At 39.9% G+C, this 12,379-nt stretch overlaps 1 protein-coding gene across 2 annotated transcripts in view; it reads left to right on the top strand.

The window, feature by feature from the left end:
* The window catches only part of LOC124619634, a 216,078-nt gene that overhangs the window by 114,197 nt on the left and 89,502 nt on the right, over positions 1–12,379 (top strand). The window lies entirely within an intron of this gene.

Consider the following 12,379-nt stretch of genomic DNA (forward strand, 5'->3'; position numbering starts at 1 on the left):
CACTAATCAAAATGGCATTGCTGTGCTGGTACTGTGAAAGCAAAGGGGAAACTACAGCCATAATTTTTTCCGAGGGCATGCAACTTTACTGTATGGTTAAATGATGATGGCGTCCTCTTGGGTAAAATATTCCGGAGGTAAAATAGTCCCCCATTTGGATTTCTGGGAGGGGAATACTCAGGAGGACATCGTTACCAGGAGAAAGAAAATGGCATTCTACTGATCGGAGCATGGAATGTCAGATCCCTTAATTGGACATGTAGGTTAGAAAATTTAAAAATGGAAATGGGTAGGTTAAAGTTAGATATAGTCAGAATTAGTGAAGTTTGGTGGCAGGAGGAACAAGACTTCTGGTCAGGTGACTACAGTTTTATAAATAAAAAATCAAATAGGGTAATGCAGGAATAGGTTTAATAATGAATAAAAAAAATAGGAGTGGATTTAATGATGAATAAAAAAAGAGGAGTGCAGGTAAGCTACTACAAACAGCATAGTGAACACATTATTGTGGCCAAGATAGACACGAATCTAATGCCTACCGCAGTAGTACAAGTTTATATTCCAACTAGCTTCACAGATGGCGAAGAGATTGATGGAATGTATGATGAGATAAAAGAAATTATTCAGATAGTGAAGTGAGACAAAAATTTAATAGTCTTGGGTGACTGGAATTCAATAGTAGGAAAAGGAAGACAAGGAAATCTAGTAGGTGGATATGGAATGGGGGTAAGGAATGAAAGAGGAAGCCACCTGGTAGAATTTTTCACAGAGGATAACTTAATCATAGCTAACACTTGGTTCAAGAATCACAAAAGAAGGATGTATACATGGAAGAGGCCTGGAGATACTGGAAGGGTTCAGATAGATTATATGATGGTAAGACAGAGATTTAGGAACCAGGTTTTAAATTGTAAGACATTTCCAGGGGTAGATGTGGACACTGACCACAATCTATTGGTTATGAATTGAAGAGACTGCAAAAAAGTGGGAATTTAAGGAGATGAGATCTGGATAATCTGACAGAACCAGAGGTTGCAGAGAGTTTCAGGGATAGCATTAAGGAACGATTGACAAGAATGGGGAAAGAAATACAGTAGTTGAAGAATGGGTAGCTTTGAGAGATGAAATAGTAAAGGCAGCAGAGGATCAAGTAGGTAAAACACTGAGGGCTAGTAGAAATCCTTGGGTAACAGAAGAAATATTGAATTTAATTGATGAAAGGAGAAAGTACAAAAATGCAGTAAATGAAGCTGGCAAAAAGGAATACAAACGTCTCAAAAATGAGATCGACAGGAAGTGCAAAATGGCTAAGCAGGGATGGCTAGAGGACAAATGTAAGGATCTAGAGGCATGTATCACTAGGGTAAGATAGATACTGCCTACAGGAAAATTAAAGAGACCTTTGGAGAAAAGAGAACCACTTGTATGAATATCAAGAGCTCAGATGGAAACCCAGTTCTAAGCAATGAAGGGAAAGCTGAAAGGCGGAAGGAGTATATAGAGGGTCTGTACAGGGGTAATGTACTTGAGGACAATATCATGGAAATGGAAGAGGATGTAGATGAAGATGAAATGGGAGATATGATACTGCGTGAAGAGTTTGACAGAGCACTGAAAGATCTAAGTCGAAACAACGCCCCGGGAGTAGACAACATTCCATTAGAACTACTGATAGCCTTGGGAGAGCCATCCCTGACAAAACTCTACCATCTGGTGAGCAAGATGTATGAGACAGGCGAAATACCCTCAGACTTCAAGAAGAATATAATAATTCCAATCCCAAAGAAAGCAGGTGTTGACAGAACTATCAGTTTAATAAGTCACGGCTGTAAAATACTAACACGAATTCTTTACAGATGAATGGAAAAACTGGTAGAAGCCGACCTCGGGGAAGATCAGTTTGGATTCTGTCGAAATGTTGAAACACATGAGACAATACTGACACCACAGCTTATCTTAGAAGTTAGATAAAGGAAACGCAAACCTACGTTTCTAGCATTTGTAGACTGAGAGAAAGCTTTTGACAATGTTGACTGGAATACTCTCTTTCAAATTCTGAAGGTGGCAGGCGTAAAGTAAAGGGAGTGAAAGGCTATTTACAATTTGTACAGAAAGCAGATGGCAGTTATAAGAGTCGAGGGGCATGAAAGGGAAGCAGTGGTTGGGAAGGGAATGAGACAGGGTTGTAGCCTATCCTCGATGTTATTCAATCTGTATATTGAGCAAGCAGTAAAGGAAACAAAAGAAAAACTCAGAGTAGGAATTAAAATCCATGGTAAAGAAATAAAAACTTTGAGGTTCTCCAATGACATTGTAACTATGTTAGAGACAGCAAAGGACCTGGAAGAGCAGTTGAATGGAATGGACAGTGTCTTGAAAGGAGGATATAAGATGAAAATCAACAAAAGCAAAACGAGGATAATGGAATGTAGTCGAATTAAATCAGGTGATGCTGAAGGAAATAGATTAGGAAATAAGACACTTAAAGTAGTAAATGAGTTTTGCTATTTGGGGAGCAAAATAACTGATGATGCTCGAAATAGAGAGGATATAAAATGTAGACTGGCAGTGACTGGAAAACATTTCTGAAGAAGAGAAATTTGTTAACATTGAGTATAGGTTTAAATGTCAGGAAGCCATTTCTGAAAGTATATGTGTGGAGTGTAGCCATGTATGGAAGTGAAACATGGATGATAAATAGTTTAGACAAGAAGAGAATAGAAGCTTTTGAAATGTGGTGCTACAGAAGAATGCTGAAGATTAGATGGATAGACCACATAACTAATGAGGAGGTATTGAATAGAATTGGGGAGAAGAGAAATTGACTCGAAGAAGGGTTTGGTTGACAGGACATGTTCTCAGACATCAAAGGATCACCAATTTAGTATTGGAAGGCAGTGCGGAGGGTAGAAATCGTAGAGGGATACCAAGAGATGAATACACTCAGCAGTTTCATTAGGATGTAGGTTGCAGTAGGAACTGGGAGATGAAGGAGCTTGCACAGGATAGAGTAGCATAGAGAGCTGCATCAAACCAGTCTCTGGACTGAAGACCACATCAACAACAGCAGAGATTGAGATGTTTTCATCTGATACCATCATAGAATCATCCGAGCCTCTGATTTAAACCATCTACTTTGGTCCAAACCAGAGGAACATGATCAGTTCTGGGAATGATGCTGGAAAAAGATAGCTCTGCTTGACCCCAATAAATAGAGTGGACACAAGGTTTCATGAAATTCCCACTATTTTCCTGAGTGTCACTCCATCAGTTGCTGAACACTGGATCTCCCAGTGACAAACAGACCCATCCTCTGTACTTGCCTAAACCTCTCAGGGTGATTGTCCACTGTCCCAACAGGCAAAGCATCCTGTGCTGATCAGATGTACCTGTATCAACAGGTAATTCTTAAAACATGTTTTTAAGATATAAGGGGACAACCTTGTGGATGGTACCCGCTTTTGCCTTCTGCTCACAGATTCATGACCACACCAGTGTTTGCCAATCACCATCAGGTAAATGTTGACCAGCTGGAAAGTGCAGATTGGAAGCAATAGCATCAGGGATCCTAGGGAATGCTAAATGCTCCAGAGGTGCCAAAAGATTTGTCTCAGATGCCCCTCTTCCACTGCAGCTCAGGGCAGAAGTCTGAAACATAACCATTGCCAATCCCTGCTTCCAGCTGTATATGGACAACAGCCAGTTCCTCATGCATCCTTACACAATGAGTGCATTCCCTATTCAAGTTTAATCAATTATTGCCTGAACCACGGGCAATATAACCATAATGTAGGATACTGAACTCACTCAACACAAGTGACTGAAAAATTCACGAACTCTTAACGACAGAAATAAATATCAATACAAAATACTGCTGAAAATGGATACTGTTCACTTCTGCTTGGGAGCCAGTGAGAATAACACCAAACTAAATGAAGTATACAGTCTGTGTACAAGCAATAAGGTGGTGCTACTGCTGTTCATTCCCTTCTGCTAGGAGGCTGGAGCTCTGCCCTAACCAGCAAATCACTGTGATGTTTATGACAATGGTTAGTTCCCATTATACCACTTATTAAGTTGTCTTCCTGTTCTATTCACACATGAAGTGTGACAAGAATGACTGCTTAAATGCCTCTATACATATGGTAATTAGTTGGGTCTTGTCTTCACCATCCCTATGGGAGAAATGCATAGGAGTTAGGTGTATATCTATAGATTTTTCACTTAAGACTAGTCTTTGAAACTTTGTTAGTATGCTTGAGGGCCTCAGATGCTTGTCAGCTCATATTTGCCAGCATTTCCATGATGCTCTCCTGTATGTGAAAAAAAATTGTGACCATTCATGCTGTCCATCTTTGTTTACCTTCAGTATCTCCAGTTAATTATACTTGGCACGGGTTCCACACGCTTGAGCAGTATTCTAGGATAGGTCACATAAAATATTCGTAAGTAATCTTGCGAGTGGACTGATTACAATTTCCAAGTACACTCCTGGAAATTGAAATAAGAACACCGTGAATTCATTGTCCCAGGAAGGGGAAACTTTATTGACACATTCCTGGGGTCAGATACATCACATGATCACACTGACAGAACCACAGGCACATAGACACAGGCAACAGAGCATGCACAATGTCGGCACTAGTACAGTGTATATCCACCTTTCGCAGCAATGCAGGCTGCTATTCTCCCATGGAGACGATCGTAGAGATGCTGGATGTAGTCCTGTGGAACGGCTTGCCATGCCATTTCCACCTGGCGCCTCAGTTGGACCAGTGTTCGTGCTGGACGTGCAGACCGCGTGAGACGACGCTTCATCCAGTCCCAAGCATGCTCAATGGGGGACAGATCCGGAGATCTTGCTGGCCAGGGTAGTTGACTTACACCTTCTAGAGCACGTTGGATGGCACGGGATACATGCGGACGTGCATTGTCCTATTGGAACAGCAAGTTCCCTTGCCGGTCTAGGAATGGTAGAACGATGGGTTCGATGACACGTCTCCATTCGTCCCTCCATTCACGCCTGTCGCAACACCACTGGAGGCGGGCTGCACGATGTTGGGGCGTGAGCGGAAGACGGCCTAACGGTGTGCGGGACCGTAGCCCAGCTTCATGGAGACGGTTGCGAATGGTCCTCGCCGATACCCCAGGAGCAACAGTGTCCCTAATTTGCTGGGAAGTGGCGGTGCGGTCCCCTACGGCACTGCGTAGGATCCTACGGTCTTGGCGTGCATCCGTGCGTCGCTGCGGTCCGGTCCCAGGTCGACGGGCACGTGCACCTTCCGCCGACCACTGGCGACAACATCGATGTACTGTGGAGACCTCATGCCCCACGTGTTGAGCAATTCGGTGGTACGTCCACCCGGCCTCCCGCATGCCCACTATACGCCCTCGCTCAAAGTCCGTCAACTGCACACTGCACATACGGTTCACGTCCACGCTGTCGCGGCATGCTACCAGTGTTAAAGACTGCGATGGAGCTCTGTATGCCACGGCAAACTGGCTGACACTGACGGCGGCGGTGCACAAATGCTGCGCAGCTAGCGCCATTGTATGAACACCTAATAACACCTAACAAGGGAATAAATGCGGGATAACTAAACCATTGATTGTGGCAGGATTAATGAAGTTAACCAGAGAATAAGTTTTGACACTGACAGGAATAGTTACTGAATTAATGATGACAAGATTGTTTGTTAGAATGAGAAAGCAGAAGAAACGGGGACATCACACAAATTATGGAAGAATATGATGATTTCAAATTTATATAAAAATTTCGTACTACTACTTTATGAATGAGCATATGAATGAAATATGAAACTATTTCTGAACATAAAGCTTTTTGCTTGTAGTAGGCCTGACAGGCATTTAATATTGGTACTTCATGAATTATATTCTGTTGTGTTATAAAAATGCCCATTTATGCCAAAACAGTCTCGTGTATTTGGTGTTTGTTACAATTTGCTGCAGTAGTAGATCAGCCTATTTCATTTTATCTAGCAGGCAGTCACAAAGTACACATAATCAGATTGAGAAACCACACCAAGCTTGGGTATTATTTGTATTAACAGATTTTTCAGTATTAGACATTTCGCTTTTTCTTGTAGCAACATGTTTGACGAACTTTGGAAAGCATGTTATGTAAAGCTTTAGCAAGATTAGAAAGAAGAAAAAAGCGCTAGGACTTAAGGATTGAAGAAATTTGTACTGTCCTGCTTTCTTGCTGTCTTTCATCCTGTCTTTACTGGTTGTATATATTCTGTATATAATTTTATGTCACACAAGAAAGCAAGTTATTAGGTAACAGGCAATAAAGAGTGAAAATTTTCTAAAGAGTCCTTGTTCTCCCAGTTACAAATAGTCCCATCCAATATTAATTGTGAGGTATTAAAAAAAAAAAAAAAATAGAGAGGGGGGGGCTGGATATCAAATTGGTCAAATGGGCGAAGGAGAGGCACCACAGGACATTTTAATTTCCACTGTCCTGAATATAGTTTGATGGCATCCATTACAAAATGTTACATGTTTGAATTCCACAGAGCGGAGTACAGTGACATGCAATAGAAGAATGCTGTGTGAAGAGATGAGACACTGCACTTTGGCACACTTGAGACTAAATAACACATCTTAAATTTCTTCGAACACATGTTTTATATATCAGACTCTTCAGAAATATGTGCACTACAAAATGAACATATTTTTGAAAAGTCGATTCTTTAAAATTTTTGGCATCCTACTTCAAACGCTATAGGGAGGGGGGGGGGGGGGGGCAAGGGGGGGCGGCACCACTTTCTAGTATTGCTATGGTTTGGAAATATCGTTGATCTGGAGCTGATGCACAGAGCAGTCTGATTTGCAGTGGGAAGGTGGATAGTCTCCACATGTCTCATGTTTACATTCAGTGGTTTTGCTGGTTTCTCTTCATTTATTGCTCTCACGTCAAATGAAAACAAAATGGATTTCTTTGGCCAGGAGCTGTCAAGTGAATTAAAATACATTCACATAATTACGGAAGGCTAAAACATGTTATTAGTTTCAGATTTTCTTTCCACCATTCTGAGAGTCGAACATTAATCTCCTTGCAGAACAGTGAAGTTATTTTTGCCGGTTTGCTAAAGAAATTTGGCTTTTATTAATCTTTTCCACTGAGGCAGTCAATTTATTTGAAATGAAGTGTTTAATTCCATACTATTGGGTAGTTTCCACTGTTCGCTGCATATCAAAAGTGCATGTTTTCATCTTCTATTATGTGTGGCATTATCCCATAATAAAGAACTAAACATAAGATAACACAATATTGGTGCTCCAAGAAAATTTACATCCAATTCTGGATACACGAATGTGCACTTTAACCTGAATTATGAATTGTAGTATGGTTCACGAAATTCCAATGCTCTTGGAGTATCCTCTGATGTCATGTTTCTATTACGACATAATGTAAGATCTTGTAATGTTTTACATGTTACAAACATGCAGGCTTCCTGCGTCATCGTAGCTGCACAAGCGTGGTGACGCCAGAAATCTGGCACTCTCTGGCAACTGCTGATACGAACCTATTTCTAACAGTTCACAGGAAAATATTATGAATGGCTGTTTGAAAAGCATTACTTTCAAAGTAAATTTCCTTTTATGCAAGATGAACTATGTGCGAGAATGTGCAATGAATTTCTTAAATCACAGAGCGTTTGACTCCCATTTAAAAATCAACTCTTTGAGGATGACCATTAAGAAAAATTTTGAGACCAGATCAGACATTTATGTCATTATTAAAAATTGTACTGACAAATTTGTATGATGTATCTTAAAGTGTAACATGCACAAAAAAGATCAACATTGTGTGTGAAAGCTTAGCTTCTTTTGCAGCTTATTAATCTTTGAGACCAATATTATATGTGGAAGCTTTGCCTTTCATGTAGTAACACTATGTATATTAATTTAAACCATTATCTTTTCATAAATTTGTGTGTACGCGCTACTTAACAGTGATATTGCTATTGGTTGACTACATCACATGTACTATGTTCTGAATATCTGCTGTCATCAGCTGGCGTATCATGTTAATGAGGTAGGGGTGGCTTACAAAAGTGAATCGTAATATCAATTTCAATGCTTCGGAAAGTAACATGCGGTGTTTGGTGGAATTCGAATTTATAGTTTTGTAATATGAAAATATGCAGCATACATATTGCTACTCATCAAAGATCTTTCCAAATCATATGTTTTTTTTTACCTTGTTTATTTATTTCTGAGTTTCATTTTCTAAAGGGTGGGAAATTCTACGCCAGTGTATAAAACCATAACCCTGTGTAAACAGACAGAATACGGTGCAGTGTCAATGCCTATATAAGACAACAAGTGTCTGGCGCAGTTGTTAGACTGGTTACTGCTGCTACAGAGGCAGGTTATCAGTGGCAGGTTAGTTTTAATGTGGCATTATAGTCAGTGCGCGAGCAATGGGACACAGGTAGCAATGAAGTGGGAATTTTCCTGTATGACCATTTCACGAGTGTACCATGAATATCAGGAATCTGGTAAAACATCAAATCTCTGACATTGCTGTGACCATAAAAAGATCTTGCGAGAATGGGACCAACAAAGACTGAAGTGAATTATTCAACCTGACAGAAGTGAAACCCTTCCACAAATTGCTGCGGATTTCAGTGCTGGGACATCAACAAGTGTCAGCAAGTGAACCATTCAATGAAACATCATCGATATGGGCTTTCAGAGCAGAAGGCCCACTCGTGCACCCTTGATGACTGCATGACAAAAAGCTTTACGCCTCACCTGGGCCCGTCAACAATGACATTGGAATGTTGATGACTGGAAATGTTGCCTGGTTGGACAAGTCTTGTTTCGAATTATATATAGTGGATGGACATGTACAAGTGTGGAGACAACCTCATTGACTCTGCATGTCAGCAGGGAAGTGCAAGTTGGTGGAGGCTCTATAATGGTGTGGGGTGTATGCAGTTGGAGTGAGATTGGACCCCTAATATGTCTAGATATGACACTGACAGGTGACACATACGTAAGCATCCTGTCTGATCAACTGCATCCATTCATGTCCATCATGCATTCCGATGGACTTTGGCAGTTCCAGCAGGACAATGCAACACCCCACATGCCTAGAATTACTACAGAGTGGCTCCAGGAGCACTCTTCTGAATTTAAACAGTTCTGCTGGCCACCAAACTCCCCAGACATCAACATTATTGAGCATATCTGGGTTGCCTTCCAACATGCTGTTCAGATCTCCACCCATTCGTACTCTTATGGATTTATGGGCAGCCCTGGAAGATTCATAGTGTTGGTTCCCTCCAGCACTACTTCAGACATTAGTCAAGTCCATGCCATGTCATGTTGCAGCACTTCAGCATGCTCATGGCGGCCCTATATTATATTAGGTGTCTTTCTATAGATTTTGTAATTACTACTCCAAATTCAGTTAGTTTTATTGGTTCAGGGTGGTTTGTGATTAGTTTCCTATCGTTCAAATATTTAATATCAGAATGTAAAGCCTTAGAGTGCAGGTCTATTTATTGCTTTGTGAGATTCTGTTGGTATGTTCTGTGAACATTTTTGAGGAGTATAAAGTTCTGGGTGGTTATAATTAAACATAAGGTGTTCTGAGTGCTGTGGTGCATCACAAGATGTGTGTGTGGGGTATGCTGAAGAAATAATAGTTTCAATTTCTGCCAGCAGGTGAAAATATGGCAGTATAAGCAGTCAGAATGTGATGTGGATGCAGGAATAGGGGAGGAACAATCAAACACATGAATACAGTGGTTCATGGAATGTTTATTAGGATATGGTCACAAGTTACAGCTTGTTTTCAGCATGGTCTCCTGACTCAGCAATAACATGGTAAATAGTTGTCGTATGCTAGCCTTCAGATCAGAAAAAGTCTGGACACATCCCTGATAGACACAGTCTTCCAGATTTGGAAGGCCACACATCTTGAAATTACCTAGAGATGATCTAGTTATTATCGAAGTTTTGTCAAAGCAAATCTTTCACCTGTCAAGGGACATGTGTTGCCCCATTTTACATGAAAACAATAGTGTGAATACAGCTGTATTCTTTCAACACTAGAGTCGTGTTGCACACGGATGTCCTTGTAAAGTGCAGATGTCAGTATATGCCTAACAGGCCTGCAAGATGACATCTCCTGGAAGAAAAATGGACAGATAATGAAGGCTCTTGTGAAACCACACCACAGAGTTACATAACTGGAGTGCAGTGAATGTTCCTGCATATCAAGGTTCAGAGTAGAGCCCCGTATACAGCAGTTCTGTGCACTCACAGCACCATGCAGAGTAAAATGCGCCATGTCCCTCCAAATAATATTTCCTGGCCACATGTCTTCCATGTTCATTCATTACAAAAAATGAAGGGCAAAGTCATGGTGTTCTAGTGTATCTTTGGACTTTGTTTGGTGCACATTCTGAATCTTGTAGGGATACCAATGTAAAAGGCACTTCAGAATCTTTTGAACTATTGACCAGGGGAGAGAGACAATTCCCATGACACAGCTCAAACGCTGGCTGCATAATGTTAGGCATGTGCTGCACAATTAGTAGTAGCTACATCAAATTCATCAACTGCTATGGGAATGGGTCGCCTGACTTTTCCTGCTGCACCACATAATTCATATGTTTCTTCCAATTTCTTGACCATATTCTTTAACCAATTTTTCACCATGGGGCTCCTTCACAAATGTCTCTGCAATGGAGTGCTTCAATTGCTTCCAACCTGATTAAACAACTGTACCAGCAGTGTGCCAATTAATGGAGATACCTATAAAGTTTCAGTGTTCTGCAGTCTATACAGCCCACAATGCAACACTTGGAACACTGTTATTTTAGCTATAAGTACCTGATGTATACAGGATAAACCACCAAATATGTCACTGCAAAGTTTGTGGAAATGGGTGTGTGGATTTCACAGAATGGATTGCTAGTCACGGTCTCATCTTGTTAGCCAATAAACAGATTGTAGTAGTACTTAGAAACTGTGTTTTATGTGCAAACATCAACTTTCTAAGTGTTAACATTAACATTAACAAAATAAAAGTAGAGTAAATTAGAATGTCAGTGGAGTTGGTTGCAGTTCAATGCCTGCCAGCCATGTCAGTCATTTTAACCCAACAGCGTGACATACAAACACTGTAATACTGCAGTTTGGTATGTTTATTACACCTATGGCTTTCCTTAACTTGAAGATTGGTTTGAACACCACAGTTCTTTAGAACTGTCACATTTTGTACAATTTCTTTATTCTTAGTAAAATATGAGCAAGGCTTTATTTTTATTTCCATTTTGTCTAACTTTCTCTGATCTCTCAACTGACTTAGCCAGCTAATTACACAGGTACCTTCAGTTTAATATGGTCTCTGGGCTGTAGTGCTGCTTGGTATAATTTCACATATGCAGATCATTGTCAGAGGTGAAGGAAGTTGTAAGTGGTTCTATAGAATGACTGAGAATTGAACCATTAATTGCTAGATGTGTATTGAGACAATTACCCATTTTGCACTAAGCCAAAAAAACTATTTCTATCTTATAACTCCCAAAAATGTAAGTAGCAGGTATGCAAGGGAGGGGGAGGACAGAGAATTAGTTGATTAATATATGTGTTAATTGTTGGTTACTGCTGATTACTGCTTTATTGTGAGTGAAATGTTAAAAAATATAGGAGAGAAAAAATACATGTAATTAGTAATTGTTACCTTCATAACAAGAAGCAATTAAGATGGGGAAAATGTGTTGTAACAAGATAGCTTCCATTATTAACATTTGTTCAGAAAATAGTTATGGAAGGACAAAGAAAGGAACAAAATAATTATAAGTAGGGTACACATATTTCATGATATGCCAATCCAGGAAATAGAATTTTCTTTTTGGAAAGAGGCGCAAACAAAGGAAATGATGTGTGAGTCCAGTTGTTAACTACAAACATCAACTAACAAGTTAGCTTAGTGCATGATATGCTGTTTAAATGTTCTAAACTCACAACTAATAAATGTAAATCAAAACAATAATTCACCATAATTGTATCATGTAAATGTTTTGCTGGGGTATGCATTTTTCACACATTCTTATGTGATTAAAATGCTAGATTATGAGAAAAATTGTAAATTTGATACAAGTTTGAGTAATGAAAATATAGGAAAATTTAGTTATAGTGTGCTTAGTGTCTCTCTATTTCAGCATAATTATTGCTTGCTTATGCTAATTTCATTCATAAAATTCTTCAGTCAGTGGAAGCTCTTTATTTACAGTAACATCATTATAAATTCTGATCATAATATGCTCACTGCAACATGTCCTTCATCACAATCACTCATTGGAACTAGAGTTCTGTTTTTAGTCTTACT

Source organism: Schistocerca americana, chromosome 6 (genome assembly GCF_021461395.2).
Source record: "Schistocerca americana isolate TAMUIC-IGC-003095 chromosome 6, iqSchAmer2.1, whole genome shotgun sequence".
NCBI classification, from domain to species: Eukaryota; Metazoa; Arthropoda; class Insecta; order Orthoptera; family Acrididae; genus Schistocerca; species Schistocerca americana.